Below are 21,028 nucleotides of genomic sequence, written 5' to 3' on the forward strand. Positions count from 1 at the left end.
AATAAACCACTCGATCGGGTAACTAAGTAGCAATTCCTCTCGATCGAATGGAAAAACCGTACGATCGAGGACTTCTTATAAGGGCCTTCTCGATCGAGTATGAAAACAACTCGATCGAGTGAAACTTCAAGAGATAAAGCATTCGATCGACTGAAAAGAGGTCGATCGGGCTATAATAGCGCATAAGGCACTTTGACACCTTCCGAAATCAGCTCACACGTCTTCAAAGTGATGGATTCTGAGCTCCAATTCCTTGTTCTCCATAAATGTATGCAAATGGGACGAGTTTAGGCTTGATTTATCTTCTTTCCGGTTCATACCTGCAATATACGCTAGACGAACCAAAGTAGATTATTCGGGGGTATTTGTAGCTAGATGCCACGTAAAATAGTACAGAAATGCGTGTAAAAATGAGGTAAAAACCTTATATAAAATACACGCATCAAATCTCCCCAAACCAAACCTTTCCTTGTCCCCAAGCAAACTATGAATGCAACTAAGAACAAATAGTGGAACGGGGCCAACGCATCAGCTACAAATCATCCACCAAAACCAGTTTAATGCAACAACTAACAAAGTGGCAAGTGATAAGTGCAAACGAATTAAATCAATTTTTCAAACTTACTGACCCGTCGACCTTGCATGACTCAAAGATATCGGACTCTCACGGGTCACTTATAACTCAAATTCAAGCACAAGGTGAGTATATAAGTGAAAGATAGAAAGAAGTAAAGACACTCACCTAACTCGACCTATAAGAACATGCATGCACTTAACATGAATAAAATCTCTACAACCGTACATATGCATTCCAACCAAACTAATGACCAAGACACATGCCGAGGACTTACATTTGGGTAAGTGAGGTAATGGGTAAGAAGGGGCTAAGATGAATTTGGAAATGTGGAGTTAATAGCTAGGCTACCAACAACGGATCCAAATTGTGAACTGCATCCCAACTTCGTACTCAATATAACAATACAAAACAGTGCAAATTAGATGCACTCAACTCACAATACTCCATAAACTTGTCAACTCCCCATAGGATACAAATAAGACATGTGAGTTAAAAGCATCTATACAATTGTTTCATTTTCCGCATATGATTTTTTTTCTTTCATATTTCTTTTTCAATTGTTTTTTTTTTCGATTGCTTTTTTTTCTTCTTTTTCACAACATTTTTCTTTTTATTCCCTTCAACTCTTCCACCGATTTCGAAAATCAGATATATAACCAAACTGCAGTAAAGCTTCCCAAACGGCTACTCATCACTAGCTCGGCTAAGGTAGGCAAAATTATAGACTGTAGCTAATAGGACAAAAGGGCAGTTTGGCTATGTGAGGCTCATGGGTAGAATAGAATAAAGGGAACTGCCTCTCCTAACATGTGTCACCATCCACAGACCAAATGCATACAGGTATTAAGAAGACCAGATTCATGCTTATTCAAATTGATGTTACATGCCTTATAGAGAGTACTACTCACATCCTACATGAAACCGGTCATGAATATCACCAGTTTATAAAGTTCTAACCTCAGAATGTAATGTAGCTTGCCAATACATGAGTCAAGTCTATTCGTTCAGATAAGAGAGAAACCAAAACTCGTAGATTATGCACATTATCATGCGAACAATATGTCAAGAATATGCAGGGCAGAGGTAAAGATTCAATGTAGCGTCAAAGTTCAAACGTTCCGACTCAAAATAAACGTGAAATTTTTTTGAATTTTATGTAATTTTTGAATTAAAAACAACGATGCATACGAAAATGAATAAACGTGCAAACGAAAATGCCAGAAAACATGCAGACACATATATGGATGCATACCTCCCCAAACCAAACCGTACAATGCCCTCATTATACCAAAAATAGGCAAAGGAATGCAAACTTAGGAGAAAAGGATAACGGGAGTCGGAAAACTTACAAGACGGCGTAAAAAGAGACCTCCCCCAACCGACCATGAACATGGGAGGTCATAGGTAGTTCAACAGCAGTTCATCAGACGGAAAATAGCTGCTGAAACAGGGATCTGCTCGATCGAACAACTCAGAACTCTTCGATCGAGAAGAATGGTGTCAAAAACACTCGATCGAGAGAATATGTTACTCGATCGAGAGAACATGATTTGCAGCATTTCGATCGAGGATAGCAGTTGCTCGATCGAGTGATAATCTTAGCAAAAATGCTCGATCAAGTATAAAAACCACTCGATCGAGCTGCTTCACCTACAAAACGCGTATAAGAAGCATAGGAAATACAAAGGACACAAAGTTTGGGTTTAAAGTTCAACATACAGCTAAGGGAAGAGAAATAAGTTCAACGAAAATACAACAAAACAGTCCGGGTTGCCTCCCGGAAAGCGCAGGTTTAAGAGGTCCCGCACGACCTTTCTGGCATCAATTAACTGGTGCGTCAAGCTCGTTAAAGTACAAGACTTCAACACGATTGTCGGCTTCATTTGCTTCGTGATAGTGCTTTACATATTGCCCGTTCACCTTGAACCGATTTCCCTCGGGACCTTATAGCTCAACGGATCCAAATTTAGTGACTGCTGTCACCGTATAAGGACATGAAATTCCCGAGGTAAAATTCTTTTGTCATGCCATCTCTTCGTCTTCTCCTTATAAATGCGCGAGCTATCATAGGCGTTGAGCCTAAACTCCTCTAGTTCATCTAGCTGCAAAAGACGGTTCTAACCACACAACTTAGGATCAAAGTTAAGTTCACGAATTGCCTACCAAGCTTTACATTCCAACTCAACAGGTAAATGACATGATTTCCCATAGACTAACCGATAAGGTGATGCACCAATCGGTGTCTTAAAGGCAGTCCTGTAAGCCCATAATGTGTCTTCTAATTTGAGACTCCAGTTCTTCCGTGATTTAGAAACTACTTTAGATAGGATCTCTTTAATCTCGCGATTAGAGACCTCGACCTGACCACTAGTTTGGGGATGATACCCCAAACCACGCCGGTGTTGAACACCAACCTTAGACAGAATGGAAGTTAGTTTCTTTTCTTTAAAGTGCATTCCCCCATCACTAATGACGACCCTAGGGACACCGAATCAGGAAAATATGATCTTTTTAAACATCTTTATCACGGTCTTGGCATCACAATGAGGTGAGGAAATTGCCTCAACCCACTTAGACACAAAATCAACAACTACTAAAACATACCTGTTACCTTTACTGGATAGGAACGGTCCTTGGAAATCAATGCCCCAGACATCGAAAACCTCAACCTCTAAGATACCATTTTGTGGCATCTCATGTCTCTTTGAAATATTCCCTAATCGTTGGCAGGCATCACAAGCTGAAATAAAAGCTTTAGCATCAACAAACAAAGTATGCCAGTAAAAACCAGACTGAAGTACCTTAGCCACGGTGCGCGATGGACCGTGGTGACCACCATAAGAGGTTGAGTGACAGCCTTCCAGGACTACTTTGGTCTCCCACTGCGGAATACACCATCTGTAGAGACCGTCTGCACATTCCTTAAACAAATAAGGATCATCCCAGAAATACTACTTAGCATTATACAGAAAACGCTTCCTCTGCTGATAAGAATGGTCAGGCGGCAGCTTGCCACTGACAACGTAATTAGCTATATCTGCATACCAAGGTTCTTGTATAGCAATAGAAGACAAAACAGCAAACAAAGAATCATCAGGAAAAGAATCATCAATAGGTAAAGAATCCTCTCCCTCTTGCTGTGACAGTCTTGATAAATGATCAGCTACAACGTTCTCAGCTCCTTTCTTATCTTTTATCTGCAAATCGAACTCTTGAAGAAGGAGTATCCATCTCAATAGCCCTGGTTTAGCCTCCTTCTTAAGAGGTGCCTTAGCGCTACATGGTCAGTAAAAACAGTAACTTCTGACCCAATCAAATAAGAACAAAAATTCTCTAAGGCATAAACCATAGCTAGCAGCTCTTTTTCAGTAGTGGTGTACTTCACTTGAGCCTCATCCAGAGTTTGGCTCGCATAGTAAATTGCATTTAAAGCTTTATCTTTCCTTTGGCCTAGCACCGCTCCTAGTGCATTGTCACTAGCATCACACATTATCTCAAACGGCAAATCCCAGTCGGGAGGCTGTATAATCGGCGCAGATACCAAAGCCTGCTTTAACCTGTTAAAAGCAGAAAGACACTCATCTGTAAATACCAAAGGGGCGTCCTTAAGTAGCAGCTGTATAAGTGGTTTAGCAATCTTTGAAAAATCCTTGATAAACCGGCGACAAAAGCTAGCGTGACCAAGGAAACTCCTCACTCCTTTAACGTTAACAAGAGGGGGTAATTGCTGAATCACTTCCACTTTTGCCTTGTCAAATTCTATTCCCCTGTCAGAAACTAAGTGCCCTAAGACAACTCCCTCGTTGACCATGAAATGGCACTTCTCCCAATTAAGCACAAGATTAACCTTAATGCAGCACTGCAACACTTTATCAAGGTTAGACATACAGTTAGAAAAATCACTTCCATAAACACTGAAATCGTCCATGAAAACTTCCATAATAGACTCAATATACTCTGAAAATATCCCCATCATGCACCTTTGAAAGGTAGCAAGAGCATTACATAAACCAAAGGGTATCCTACGATAAGCAAACACGCCCTAAGGACAAGTAAAAGTAGTCTTAGCGTGATCATCTGGGTGAATAGGGATCTGAAAGAACCCTGAGTACCCATCCAAATAGCAGAAAAATTTATGAGAAGCTAACCTTTCTACCATCTGATCAATAAAAGGAAGGGGAAAGTGATCTTACATGGTGGCGGCATTCAACTGTCTGTAGTCTATGCACATCCGCCAACCAGTCACTACTCTAATAGGTATTAACTCATTTTTGTCATTCCTGACCACAATAGTCCCTCCTTTCTTAGAAACTACCTGCACTGGACTCACCCACTTGGAATGACCAACAAAATAGATAATACCTGCGTCGAGCAGCTTCATTACCTCAGCCATCACACATCTTGCATCTTTTGGTTCAGCCGGTGCTAACCATGTCTGCAAGGTTTGTGATCTTCCTCTGGCTCTAACCTGTGCATACAAATATCGGGACTAATCCCCTTAATATCATCCAAAGAATAACCCATAGCTTTCCTGTTTTTCTTACGTACAACTAACAAAGTAGTCAGCTGATCATCATCAAGTTTAGCACTAACAATAACTAGATATTGCTCAGTATCATGTAAGAAAGCATATTTTAGATGAGAGGGAAGAGGCTTACGCTCAGGTACCTTTACCTCTATGGATCAAAGAGTACTGATCATTTGTTCCACTTGCTCTCCCTCAGCGTCGGTGAGTTCACGCTCATCTAAAGCAGCTTCAAGCAAATCCAACACAGCGTCATTGTTATCTGGGTTATCTTCACACTAATCCAAAAGCATAAGAGCTTCTAGTGGGTCCTTTATAAAAGAACCCGACCAGAAGTCATAGACAGACTCGTCAATAATATCAACAGAATAACATGTATCCTCTATCATTGGCCGAGCCAAAGTGCCAGGCAAATTGAAAGTAATCACGTCATCCCCTACTGCAAGAGTCAAACGCCCTTATTTGACATCAATAATGGCCCCGGCTGTACATAGGAACGGTCTTCCTAATATAATTGGGGTCTGGGTGTCCTCAGCTATATCTAAAACAATAAAATCCACTGGTATAAAGAACTTGCCTACTTTCACATGCACGTCCTCTAAGACACCTAAGGGTCGTCTTACAGATCTATCAGCCATCTGTAGAGTAATGTTAGTCAATTTAAGGTGACCCATATTTAATTTCTTGCAGACAGAAAGAGGCATGGGCTCCTAAATCACAAAGAGCCTTATCTATTACTTCATTGCCTATAACACAGGTAATAGAGAAACTACCCGGGTCTTTCATTTTAGGTGGAGCCTTATTTAAAAGTAACAGTCTCAAATTCACTTAGCTCTCTCTTACGCGTCACAATATCTTTCATAAATTTAGCGTAAGTATGTACCTGGGTAATAAATTCAGTAAAGGGGACAGTTACCTGGAGGTTCTTGACAACGTCCACAAACTTACCGTACTGTCGCTCAACCTTTGCGTCCTTCAGACGTCCTAGAAAGGGTACTCTGGTAGCAATGAGTGGACCCGCGACTTTCTCTTTACCTTTATCAGCACGTGACGTCTTCACAGCAGGGGAAGATGACACGATAAAGGAATTAGATGTTAAAATAGGATCTCCGCTGGTTCTGGCACTCGATCGAACACTTTCCTCACTCGATCGAGTGGTTTTGTCTTTGAAATTACTCGATCGAGGTAAATGAAGCTCTCGATCGAGCTCTTGTAAGTCAAGTTCTCTCGATCGAGTACCATTGTCACTCGATCGAGTGGTTTCTTCTGCCAAAGCGTTTGATCGAGAGGAATTAGTTACTCGATCGAATTCTGTAAATTGAGCACCTCTCGATCGAGTAGGATTTATACTCGATCGAGCATCTGGATGGATTATTTCACTCGATCGAGTAGAAATTTCACTCGATCGAGTGCCTGGACAATATGCAGCAGGGATATCGCCCGTAAACTCGTCCAATTCATCCTCCGACGCATTATCAGCTGTCACAACCCCGTCTTCTGGCATTTTTGGCCCCTCATAAGCAAGACCACTTCGGGGATTGATGGCTTTAACTGGGTCGCACGAGGGTGGATGGTTAATTTTGTTTTGCGCGAGCGTCAACTGCGCAAGTTGCTCTCTTAACTCCACAATAGCGGTATTATCCTTGTTACTTTTCTCCCCAAACTATTGCGTTAAGTTCAAAACCAAGGATTTAATTTCGGCATACTCCCCATTTGTGGGAGAGGAGTCCGGCTGCGGCATTGGCGTAGAAGGAGTAGAAGCACTCGTCAAGTCTTCATATAATTGAGAAAAAGGAACTCCTTGCTTGAATTTCTGATAAGCAAGGGCACGCTCTACGCTTGCCATACAACCTATGGGGTCATGTCCTTCCATGCCGCATATACCACATATCATTACATGATCAGTAATAGCACAAACTTATGCATGCTCACCCACAGTTTCTACAATCTCCGGACTACCTAGACTTCTACTAGGACTCTCCACCTCAGCTACTACCAACTCGTTCACATGCCCACTTCCTCGGGGATTTCCGTATTCGGCAACATGGATGGCCATTTCCTCAATAATATGCCACCCTTGATCATCCTCTACATTCTTCGGGAATCTCCCCTTAGCTGCATTATCAAGGATAGCCCTCTAGTCCGGATACAACCCATTATAAAATTGGGTACATAAGAACCAGCACTTGAAACCGTGATGACGCACAGAACGGACGAGCTTCTTGAACCTAGCCCAAGCCACGTTCAAGTCTTCAGTAGATAATTGCTCAAATGCAGTAATTTGAGCTCTCAACGCATTAGTGCGCTGTGGTGGAAAATATCACCTGTAAAAGGCTAAACCAAGGGAACTCCAGTCGGTCACACCGACAGCTTCCCTGTCTAAATCCCTCAACCATTCCCGGGCATCATCAGCTAAAGAGAAGGGAAAGAGAACTCCCTTCACTCTGTCCTGTGTCACCCCAGCAGCAAGAGGAATGGTGGAGCAGTACTCTGTAAATAGCTCTATGTGCTTGCACGGATCTTCTTCAGTTACCCCCTGAAGAGATTTCTTTTGACCAGCTGTATGTAAGATGGGTGGATTCCAAAGGTTCCCGAGTCAGTAGTAGATAATAGGAAGCCTTTTGGAAGGGAATCCACTGTCGGCTCTGAATGGCTGGCTATATTGGGCATCCTAGCAGATAGAATTTTACAGAGGAGCAGGTACGACAATGTTCTCTTCTAGAACAGATATCCTGCAAACTAATCAAAAACTTGCAAAAATATGTGATCAGTCTCAAGGAATAAATTCCTTGAGACGATAGACAAACTTAAATAAACCAACAAATTTGCGCCATCTCCCCGGCAACAGCGCCAAAATTTGACAGGCTAGTCGTATACCTATCAAAAATAACCAACTGGCTCTAACTAATATAGCTAGGGAAGTCGGGTCGATCTCCACAGGGAGATGGGAAACTGTCAGCTTTAACTAAGTCCGTCACGGTAACCAATTTGGGGGTTTAAATTTGTTTGTTCTAAATTAAAGAGGTTAAGGAAGAGAAAAAGGCAAGAGAATAAAGATTAAGCAAATAAGGAGAAAGCAGTTAAGACAGTCAGTTCACCATGATCATTCAGTCAAGCAATGTAAGTCTCAGGTCAATGCAAGCATGGTCTATGGGGCAGTGAATATCTCCTTCCGGTCTCAATTCACCCTAAAGCACAAATAGCTTAGCTTCCGCCCTCACTACGGTGCCCTAATGTTCGCTACGAGTCTCACCTTTTCTACCCTTCCTGTCCAGGTCAAGGTTTACTACAATTAAATGACTAATTGCGTCGACTCAATTAGACAGAAACAATTTAATGCAGCGATTAACAACATAAACTACACAAGCATTAAACCTAATAAAGCGATTACTATTCCTTCATAATCATGGATTCCCTAGTCTTATCAAAGGAAATTAGCTACGTATCATCATCGGATCAACAACAATAATGCATAGACAATAGAAATGAAACATGATAATAATGCAAACATAGAGATTGAATTAAAAGCAATAATGAAGAGCAGTAAGAGAAGGGAAGAATTAAAATAGCAATGAAAGGAGATTAAGATGAAGAAATGAAAATGAGTAATGTACCGATTACAAGGTTCAATCCAAGGGAAGAGTATGGGAGATTGAGAGAGAAGAGAGAAGAGAGGAAGTGAGGAAGAGTAACGCAGTCTACTCCGTAAAGTAGCACACGAAAATCCTCTTCCTAAACCTAATCCAATGGCCTAATTACAAAAGCCCATACAGAATAAGGCAAAAACATAATTACCGGACAAACCTCTCGATCGAGGGGAAATAAACCCCCTCGATCGAGTAACTAAGTAACAATTCCTCTCGATCGAATGGAAAAACCGTTCGATCGAGGACTTCTTATAAGGGCCTTCTCAATCGAGTATGAAAACAACTCGATCGAGTGAAACTTCAAGAGATAAAGTATTCGATCGACTGAAAAGAGGTCGATCGAGCTATAATAACGCATAAGGCACTTTGACACCTTCCGAAATCAGCTCACACGTCTTCAAAGTGATGGATTCCGAGCTCCAATTCCTTGTTCTCCATAAATGTATGAAAATGGGACGAGTTTAGGCTTGATTTAGCTTATTTCCAGTCCGTACCTGCAATATACGCAAGACGAACCAAAGTAGACTATTCGGGGGTATTTGTAGCTAGATGCCACGTAAAATAGTACAGAAATGCGTGGAAAAATGAGGTAAAAACCTTAAATAAAATACACGCATCAATGCTGAGTTTGCATATAACCGAACGTCGTCAGTGACTACTGGAAGATCACCATTCGAGATTGTTTATGGGGTGAATCCGTATCTTCCTATTGATTTGGTTCCTATACCAAAGGAGGATGTGATGAGTTTTGAAGCAAAGGAAAGACAAGCTGCATTTTTTCGAGTTTGTGAGCAAGTTAAAGCACAAATCGAGAAAGCCAATGCTAGATACAAGGAGAAAGCAAATAAACATCGAAAGCAACCTGTTTTCAAAGTTGGAGACTTAGTATGGTTACACTTAAGGAAGGAACGTTTTCCATCCAAGAGGAAGAATAAGTTGATGCCAAGAGTCGATGGACCATTCAAGATACTTGAGAGTTATGGGACTAATGCCTACAAGCTAGAATTACCGAGTGAGTATGGAGGTGTAAGTGCGACATTCAATGTTGGAGATTTGTCACCGTACTTAGATGACGAAAATTTGAGGTCAAATTCTCAAAAAGAAGGGGAGAATGATGCAGGAGCACTTGATGAAAATGAAAATGAAGTCTTGATTAGTCGAAATGTAACTCACATTTCTGAAGGTTTCAAAATGGGCTCAAGTATCGCGAATATGATAGCATGGAGAAGCAAGGGAGACAGGTTGGAGTCCGTCTAGTCAACACGCCAACCAAGGAAGACAAGGTCAGTGCTGATGGTGGTGTCTAAGATTATTAGTTTCCTTATTTTTGCTTTCCTAATTCTAGTCAATATATTGAAGGTAGTATTGTTATTTCTTTATTGTTTCTTTCCTAATCTTAGCAAGATTGTAATAAGGCAGTTTGCCATATGACAGGGCAGTCGTATATCTATCAAAAAAAACCAACTGACTCTAACTAATATAGCTAGGGAAGTCGGGTCGATCTCCACAAGAAGATGGGAAAATGTAACTTTGTCTAAGTTCGTCACGGTAACCAAATTGAGGGGTTTTAATTGGGTTGTTCTAAACTAATGAGAATGAGAAAGAGAAAAAGGCAGAAGAATAAAGATTAAGCAGACAAGGAAAAAGCAGCTAAGACAGTCGGTTCACCATGATCATTCAGTCAAGCGATCTAGGTCTCAGATTAATGCAAGTATGGTCAAAGGGGCAATGAATATCTCCTTCCGGTCTCAATTCGCCCTAAAGCACAAATAGCTTAGCTTCCGCCCTCACTACGGTGCCCTAATGTTCACTGCGAGTCTCACCCCTTCCAACCTTCTGGTCCAGGTCAAGGTTTACTACGATTAAATACCTAATTGCGTCGACTCAATTAGACAGAAACACTTAACAGCAGCGATTAACAACAATGACTACACATGCATTAACCTAATAATTCAATTACCCTTCCTGCATAATCATGGATCCCCTAGTCTTAGCAAAGGGAATTAGCTACACATTACTATCGAATCAACAACAATAATATATAGATAACAAGAATTAAACATGATAATAATAAAAACAGAAGGATCAAATAAGACAACAATGAAAGCAATAAGAGAAAGATAGAAACAAAATAATAATTATGATTAAGAAATAAAAGGGGAAAATAGTACCAAATACCAGTTCCGAATCCGAGTTCTAGAGTAGAAAAGTGTAAAAAGAAAGAGAAGCAGTCGAAAGATCAAGTCCCAGTGAATTCCGCAGTCTACTACCTAAGAAGCATACGAAAAAACTATTCTAAACCTAATCCAAAGGCCTATTTACAAAAGCCCATACGAAATTAGGCGGAAAAACTCAATTACAGGGCAAACCACTCGATCGAGTGGAATAAAACCGCTCGATCGAGTAACTTGGCGACAAACATTTCGATCGAGTGGAAATAAACCACTCGATCGAGTAACCCCTTGTAATGCCTTCTCGATCGAATACTAGAATTGCTCGATCGAGTAATCTTCATTATATAAAGCATTCAATCGACTAGAAAAGTAGTCGATCGAGCTATTTTAGCACGTTTAGGCACTAAGACACCTTCCGAAACCAGCTCGTTCGTCTTCAAAGTGATAGATTCCAAGCTCTGGTTCCTTGTTCTCCATAAATGCATGCAAATGGGATGAGTTTAGGCTCGATTTATCTTCTCTTTGGTCTATTCCTGGAATTTACACAAAACGAACCAAAGTAGACTATTCGGGGGTATTTGTAGCTAGATGCCACGTAAAATAGTATAGAAATGCGTATAAAAAGGAGGTAAAAACCTTATATAAAATACACGCATCAAATCTCCCCAAACCAAATCTTTGCTTGTCCCCAAGCAAATTATGAATTCAACTAAGAATAAACAGTGGAACGGGACCAACGCATCAACTACAAATCATCCACCAAAACCAGTTTAATGCAACAACTAACAAAGTGGCAAATGATAGGTGCAAATGAATTAAATCAATGTTTCAAACTTACTGAACCGTCGACCTTACAAGACTCAAAAGTATCGGACTCTCACGGGTCGCTCATCACTCAAATTTAGGCACGAGGTGAGTATATATGTGAAAGATAGAAAGAAGTAAAGACACTCACCTAACTCGACCTATAAGAACATGCATGCAGTTAACATGAATAAAGTCTCTACAACCGTACATACGCATTCCAACCATACTAATGACCAAGACACATGCCGAGGACTTACATTTGGGTAAGTGAGGTAATGGGTAAGAAGGGGCTAAGATGAATTTAGATATGTGGAATTAATAGCCAGGCTAGCAACAACGAATCCAAATATTGAACTACATCCCAACTTCGTACTCAATATAACAAAACAAAACGGTGCAAATTCAATGCACTCAACTCACAATACACCATAAACTTGTCAACTCCCCATAAAATATAAATAAAACATGGGAGTGAAGATCATTTATACAATTTCTCGTTTTTTCGCTCATGATGTTTTTCTTTTTCTTTTTCGTATTTCCAATTTTTTCTTTTCATTCTTTTTTTCTTTTTTTTTTCATTTTCATTCATCATTTTTTTCTTTCATTCCCTTCAATTCTTCCACCAACTTCTGAAATCAGATAAATATAACCAAACTGCAGCAAAGCATTCCAAACAGCTACTCATCACTAGCTCGGCTAGGGTAGGAAAAATTATAAAATGTAGCTAATAGGACAAAAAGGCAATTTGGCTATGTGGGGCTCATGGGTAGGATGAAATAAAAGGGAACTGCCTCTCCTAACATGTGTCACCATCCACAGACCGAATGCATAGAGGTATTAAGAAGACTAGACTCATGCTTATGCAAATTGATGTTACATGCCTTATAGAGAGTATTACTCACATCCTAAATGAAACCGGTCATGAATGTCACCAGATTATAAAGCTCTAACCTCAGAATATAATGTAGCTTGCCAATATATGAGTCAAGTCTATTCGTTCAGATAAGAGAGAAACAAAAATTCGTAGATTTTGCACATTATCATACCCACTAAATGTCAAGAAAATGCTGGGCTAAGGTAGGGATTCAATGTAGCGTCAAAGTTCAAACGTTCCGACTCAAGTTAAACGTGAAATTTTTGAAATTTATGTGATTTTTGAATTAAAAACGACAATGCATGCGAAAATAAATAAACGTGCAAACGAAAATGCAAGAAAACATGCAGACACAGATATGGATGCATACCTCCCCAAACCAAACCATACAATGCCCTCATTGTACCAAAAAATAGGGAAAGAAATGCAAACTGAGGAGAAAAGGATAACTGGAGTCAGAATACTTACAAAACGTTATGAAGAGGGACCTCCCCAAACCGACCATGGACATGGGAGGTCAAAGGAAGTCAAGCAACAGCTCAACAGATGAAAAGAAGCAGCTGGAAGACGAAACAACTCGATCGAGTAGCTTGCAAATGCTCGATCGAGTGAATTGGTGTCAAAAGGGCTCGATCGAGTGGGCGTGAATTTGCAGCTTGTCGATCGAGTACATATGTTACTCGATCGAGTGATTCTCAACTCAAATGTGCTCGATCGAGTAGAAAAACTACTCGATCGAGTAAATTGCACCTGCAAAACACGAGTAAAGAGCAAGCGAAATACAAAGGGTGCATAAAACAGCATTAAAGTTCAACAAAAAGCTAAATGTGAAGGAAAACGTTCAACAAAAATACAACAAAACATTCCGGGTTGCCTCCCAGAGAGCGCAGGTTTAAGAGGTCCCGCACGACCTTTCTGGCATCAATTAACTGGCGCGTCAAGCTCGTCGAAGTACAAGACTTCAACACGATTGTCTACTTCATTTGCTTCGTGATAATGCTTCACATACTGCCAATTCACCTTGAACCAGTTTCCCTCGGGGCTTTCTAGTTCAACGGATCCAAATTTAGTGACAGCTGTCACTGTATAAGGACCACTCCACCTGGACTTCAGCTTGCCAGGAAATAATCGCAATGGCATTAAACAAGAAAGACCTTCCGCCCCGACATGAAATTCCCAAGGTAAGATTCTTTTGTCATGCCGTCTCTTCGTCTTTTCCTTGTAAATGCGTGAGCTATCATAGGCATTGAGCCTAAACTCTTCCAATTCATCTAGCTGCAAAAGACGATTCTGACCACACAACTTAGGATCAAAGTTAAGCTCACGAATTGCCCACCAAGCCTTACATTCCAACTCACCAGGTAAATGACATGATTTCCCATAAACTAACCGATAAGGTGATGGACCAATCGGTGTCTTAAAGGCAGTTCTGTAGGCCCACAATGTGTCTTCTAATTTAAGACTCCAGTCTTTTCGTGATTTAGAAACTACCTTAGACAAGATCTCTTTAGTCTCACGATTGGAGACCTCAACATGACCACTAGTTTGGGGATGATACCCCAAACCACGCCGGTGTTGAACACCAAACTTAGACAGAATGGAAGTTAGTTTCTTTTCTTTAAAGTGCATTCCCCCATCACTAATGATGACCCTAGGGACACCAAATCGGGGAAATATGACTTTTTTTAATATTTTTATCACGATCTTGGCATCACAATGAGGTGAGGCAATTGCCTCAACCCACTTCGACACATAATCTACAGCTACTAAAATGTACCTGTTACCTTTACTAGACGAGAACGGTCCTTGGAAATCAATGCCCCAGACATCGAAAACCTCAACCTCTAAGATACCATTTTGTGGCATCTCATGTCTCTTTGAAATGTTCCCTGATCGTTGGCAGGCATCATAAGCTGAAACAAAAGACTTAGCATCAGCAAACAAAGAAGGCCAGTAAAAACCATAATGGAGTACCTTAGCCACGGTGCACGATGGACTGTGGTGACCACCATAACAAGAGGAGTGACAGCCTTCCAGGACTACTTTGGTCTCCCACTGCGGAATACACCATCTGTAGAGACCGTCTGCACATTCCATAAATAAATAAGGATCGTCCCAAAAATACTGCTTAGCGTTATACAGAAAACGCTTCCTCTGCTGATGAGAAAGTTCAGGCGGCAGCTTACCACTGACAACGTAATTAGCTATATCTGCATACCAAGGCTCTTGGTTAACAATAGACGATAATATAGCAAATAAAGAATCATAAGGAAAAGACTCATCAATAGGTAGAGAATCTTCCCCCTCTTGTTGCGACAGATGATCAGCTACAACGTTCTCAGCTCCTTTCTTATCTTTAATCAGCAAATCAAACTCCTGGAGAAGGAGTATCCATCTCAATAGCCGTGGTTTAGCCTCCTTCTTGGCAAGGAGATGCCTCAAAGATGCATGGTCAAAAAAAACAAGAATCTCCGACCCAATCAAATAAGAACGAAATTTCTCTAAGGCGTAAACTACAAATAGCACTCTTTTTTCGGTGGTGGTGTACTTCACTTGAGCCTCATCCAGAGTTCGGCTCGCATAGTAGATTGCATTTAAAGCTTTGTCTTTCCGTTGGCCTAGCACCGCTCCTAGTGCATAGTCACTGGCATCACACATTATCTCAAACGGCAAATCCCAGTCGGGAGGCTGTATGATCGGCGCATAGACCAAAGTCTGCTTTAACCTGTTAAAAGCAGAAAGACACTCATCAGTAAATACAAAAGGGGCATCCTTAAGTACCAGCTGTGTAAGTGGTTTAGCAATTTATGAGAAATCCTTGATAAAAATTGCTAAACCGGCGATAGATGCCGGCGTGACCAAGGAAGCTTCTCACTCCTTTAAAATTAACAGGAGGAGGTAATTGCTGAATCACTTCCACTTTTGCTTTATCAACTTCTATTCCCCTATCAGAAACTAAGTGCCCTAAGACAACTCCCTCGTTGACCATGAAATGGCACTTCTCCCAGTTGAGCACGAGATTAACCTCAATGCAGCGCTGCAACACTTTATCAAGGTTAGACAGACAGTTAGAAAAATCACTTCCATAAACACTGAAATCGTCCATGAAAACTTCCATAATAGACTCAATATACTCTGAAAATATCCTCATCATGCACCTTTGGAAGGTAGCAGGGGCATTACATAAACAAAAAGGCATCCTGCGATAAGCAAACACGCCGTGAGGACAAGTAAACGTAGTCTTAGCTTGATCGTCTGGGTGAATGGGGATCTGAAAGAACCCTGAATACCTGTCTAAATAGCAGAAAAACTTATGAGAAGCTAACCTTTCTACCATTTGATCAATAAAAGGAAAGGGAAAGTGATCTTTCTTGGTGGCGGCATTCAGCTGTCTGTAATCTATACACATCCGCCAACCAGTCACTACTTGAGTGGGTATTAACTCATTTTTGTCAGTCCTAACCACGGTAGTCCCTCCTTTCTTCGGAACCACCTGTACTGGAGTCACCCACTTGGAATGACCAACAGAATAGATAATACCTGTTCGAGCTTGTGTCCTCCACAATTAGTGTGATAACATTTGTAAATCTCTTACAGGTTCACAAGGGTATACTTTGTATTTTATCAGTTGATTAACGATTACTTAATAACGGTTGGCTTGCTAGAAAGTTTGACAATATTATCATACTGATGGCGGTGATCAACTGGTCCCTAAAAGTCACACCTAAATGATGTGTTTGAGATATGTGATTATGAAATGTAATCACATTGATGCCTTATATGACTAAAAGGTTAGTCTATGTATTTGACTAAATAGTTAGTCAATGTGATGATGAGACGATTATTTAATGCCGATTAAATAATATTGGCTGAGACGAATTAAGTTGTTAATTCGTAAATTGAATATAAACTGTTATATTTAATTAATGTATATAATGTTAGCTTAAACGAATTAAGATGTTAATTTGTAATTAAACATAATCGGTTATATTTAATTAGCTAATTATAAATATGTGATATTTATAGTTAAATTATATATTATACGAGATTGCCATTATAAATTATTACAGACCGGTATTAATAAATCGACTGCAAGCTGTTGTGTGTAGACTTATTAATACGGAATAAAATAAATGACGATTTATAATTATACACATTTTATACATTTTTGGAATAACCGAAAATAAGGAGATTTTATCCTCATTTTAGGTTGTTGCCAAAACCGAAATAAGAGCAAAAAGAGGAAGAAAAATCTTCCTCTAATACCAATTTCGGACGGTTTAAAGGTGAGAAAGAGGAGTTTATTTATGGACTTCTCTTTTAACCTAATTTGACCGAATTCTCTCATCAAGAACACAAAAACCCTAAAAATTAATTAGTGAATTTTGGGGATCTATTCTAGCAAGAACAAAGGCATATCTCATATCATCTTGGGTGCAACGATTAGGCGAATATTATTGCGATATTGTTCTTAGGCCGATTTTGCTAGGACCGAAGGTTGATTCTTAATCCCTATTCTTATTGTTTATGCAATTCATTTATGACTAGTTTTCATAGATTATAATTTCGTTATAATCCTTAATTTTAAGGGAAGCATACCGATATTTCCCACAAGTGGTATCAGAGCCAAGGCCACGAAATTATTTTATATGATTTTCATAAATGATTTAAAAAAAAGGATTTCGAAAAGAAGAAAAAAAAATTTCGGCTGTAAAAAAAACAAAATTGCCGTGAGAAAAAAAAAAAATTTTGCCGTTTGATTTTCTGTTTTTCCTTTGTTTTTGTTGTTTTGATTTCCATTTTGATTTGTTCATATTGTTGTTTTAATCAGTTAAGATGATAATATGATAAATTTGTAGATGTTTTGATTTAATTAGGATTAAATTGAAATGTAAATGGGAATTGTTTTTGTTTTATGATGATAAATTGTTTTCGCTATATAGTTTTTGGCATACAAATTAATTTAACATTCAAATCAATTGTGATGATCGATTAATCATGATTTAGATGTTCCTTTTAATAAGTTAAATTGAATCATCAAGTTTGAATATATGATTAAATTAAAAAGATGATTTTGCCGATCTTGTTCTAATAGCAACTATAAACGAATTTGTTCATCTAAATGTTTTTTTTTGTTTTAGGGCATAATGCCGAAATAAAAAAAAGGGGGCTGTTATTTTATTTCAGCCGTGAGCAATAAAAAAAAACAAACTGATTTTTTTTTTTTTTTTGCAATTGTCGTGAGCCAAAGAAAAAAAAGGGCTGTTTCTTCGTTGTTTTCCCTGTTGCCGAGAGCATGTTTTTTTTTTCTTGTTTCTTTTATTGTTGTATTTGGCCAATATTGATTATACATTAAATTAATATTGTATGATTAATTGTTGTGAAGAAGTTCACAATTTTTAGATACCAAATTATTTTAAAGAAGTTTAAAATATTGTTGGATTAATTCATAATACAAGATTAATATGAATTTAGATTGGAGTTATTGTGATTAATTGAGGAATTGTCACATAATTTGATCATTTAAAATGGCGGTTTGGATAAATTAATCTACATAATTAAGGAATTATGTCTTGTATGTTTAATTTATTAGTTGATGCATTTTATATAGTTGAATGTTTTGATTGAATGGTTTTATTTACGTATTTTTGCAATCGGTTGTAATTTGTAATACCTAGTGTTGCCTTAGTCAATTATGTTTTCGTAATGAAGGAAACATAATTTTAATGTAATTTGAGATCTCGAATCTCCTTTAATTTTCTTTAGTTTTATGGTTTTGAAATTAGAATGTAAATAAGTTTATTATGTAATTTATTTATTGTAATTTTCAAAGAAGACTAAAGATGGAGATTGGATTGCTCACTCCCGCTACATGGACCAAGATGGAACATCAAGACAAGCTTCTCGGGTCCGAGGAAGGATTCCAAAGTTGTATTTATGTTCATTTTGGTAGATAGGCCACACTAGGACTTTATTTTGTTTTACGTTTTTCCATTCTTATTGCTTTTCATTCACATGATATTTATTGCATCATATTCCGCCTAAACCAAACCACCTACTAAAATGCATGAAAATTGACTCATATAGATAGTATGTTAGTTTTCATAGACATACAGATGTCACTCATTTAAGCCATCACCTTAGTTTATTCATTCTCGCATGCTAGATATTAGTTCACTTAAAATGAATTAAATAAAGTTGATGGGATCTTCCTCTAAAACTTAAATTGAGATTAGTCTTAATAGGCCAAACATCTATGAATCCCTTCTTCGTCGGTAGGCATATAGGACCTTACTCTCCATATGACCCCTTCTACGTTGGGTAAGTAGTTTGTGTTGACATAGTTTATCTCAACATTATAGTCCGAAGAGTTTCTCGTGATTATGATGGACTAAAGATAGAATTTACAGAAATTTATCGACCAAGAATTCTAAAAGTAGAATTAGCCAAGAGGTTGGCTTATCAATTTACAGATAATTGAGTCTTGGGATCATTTATATAATTCTTGAGTGAGGTCAATTGTATAAATGCTTGAGTCTACGCGTTATAGCAGTATTTCATTAGACCTAAATCATAAACGATGAGTATGCTTATTATATTTTCTTCTTATCGCAGTGTAGAATACGTTTTATTTCGATAATACTGTTACAACAAATGGCTGGAAATAACGAAATCCCTATGCCTAGTGCCACACTTGGACGCGAGTCCTGGCTGAAAGCTTTCATGGACCACATGAATCAGTTCACACGTCTGAAAAATGACGGGTCCAATTTTGCGGACTGGGAGGCATCATTGCGGAATGCTGCCATTGCTGACGGTAAGCTCAAGTACTTAACTGAGCCAATACCGCCAAACTCAGGCCCAAATACAAGAGCTAACGAGACAGTTGCTTATAGTGACTTCATTATGGAAGCGGGTGCGATAAAGAACGTACTCATTTTTGCAATGGAAACCAATTTGCAAAGACGCTTCATTGCCCAAGGTGCAAACAAGATTTTCACCACGCTCACTAACGAGTTCTCAAAAGCACCGAGAATCGTTACTTATGAGCATACCTGTCGCTTCTTTGATGCGAAACTCCAGAAGGGCCAACCGATTAGCCCACACATTCTCAACATGATTGAGAATGTCGAGAAATTGGAGGCACTTGATTGCAAAATCAGTGAGAGCATAGTCATTGACCGTATGCTTCATTCACTTCATGATGGTTTTGCCCTTTTTAGGGCAAATTACTACATGAATGACATGAAGAAAAGTCCTCATGAGCTACACTCACTTCACGTACAGACCGAGAAGGATATGAAATTGAGTGGGAGCATGAAGCAAGATGTTCTCATGATTTCCAACAAGAATAAGGGTAAGGGCAAGGCTCATGGCGACCTAACTGTAGAAAAGCCAACGTTTAAGAAGCCAGGAAACGGTAAGAGTGGGCCTGGTGAGACTAGTGGCTCACAAGGCAAGGCAAAGAGCAAGGGCAGTGACATTGAGTGCCACCATTGCCACAAGACTGGGCATTGGAGGAGAAACTGTCCCATGTACCGTGAGGACATAAAAGCAAGCCGCGTTACTCTTGTTGGTATGTCATCTTATATTCATATGATTGAGATTAACCATGCAAGTTTCGGAACTTGGGTACTTGATACTGTTTGTGGTTCTCATCTGTGTAATCATTTGCAGGGCCTAAAGAACATCATACCTCTCGAAAAAGGTGATGTGGACCTGCGAGTCGGGAATGGAGCACGAGTTGCTGCAGTCTCGAAGGGAACATACGTAATCCAACTCCCAAATGGTTTTGAGTTATATTTATGTAATTGTTACTATGTACCCAGTATGTCTAAGAACATTATTTCTGTTTCCGTACTTGCTAAAGACGGTTTTTCATTTTCAATAAAGGATAATAGCTTTATTTTCTCTTTTAATGAAATGGTTTATGGCAAAGCAGTTTCCATGAATGAAATTTACATCTTAGATCAAACCACAGATATATTACATGTGAATAATAAGAAATTAAAGGTTGGTGACAAAGATCAAACTTATCTATGGCATTGTCGAATGGGACACATAAATGAAAAACGTGTAAAGAAACTCGTCGATAATGGGACTATTCCCGCATTCGATTTTTCTACATTTGGCACGTGTGAATCATGTCTTATCGGCAAGATGATTCGAATTTCCTTCAAAGGTGTTGGAATGCGCGCTAGTGACCTATTAGGACTCATACATACTGACGTATGTGGACCTATGTCAATTGCCGCTAGAGATGGCTATAGATATTTTATCACTTTCACGAACGATTTGAGTAGATACGGATATGTCTACTTAAAAGAATAAAAGTGAGTCCTTTGAGAAATTCAAGGAATACCAGAATAAGGTTGAGAACCAACTGGGTAGAAAGGTTAAAGCACTCCGTTCAGATCGGGGTGG

The sequence above is a fragment of the Silene latifolia genome, chromosome 2 (assembly GCF_048544455.1).
Source record: "Silene latifolia isolate original U9 population chromosome 2, ASM4854445v1, whole genome shotgun sequence".
In the NCBI taxonomy this organism is placed as follows: domain Eukaryota; kingdom Viridiplantae; phylum Streptophyta; class Magnoliopsida; order Caryophyllales; family Caryophyllaceae; genus Silene; species Silene latifolia.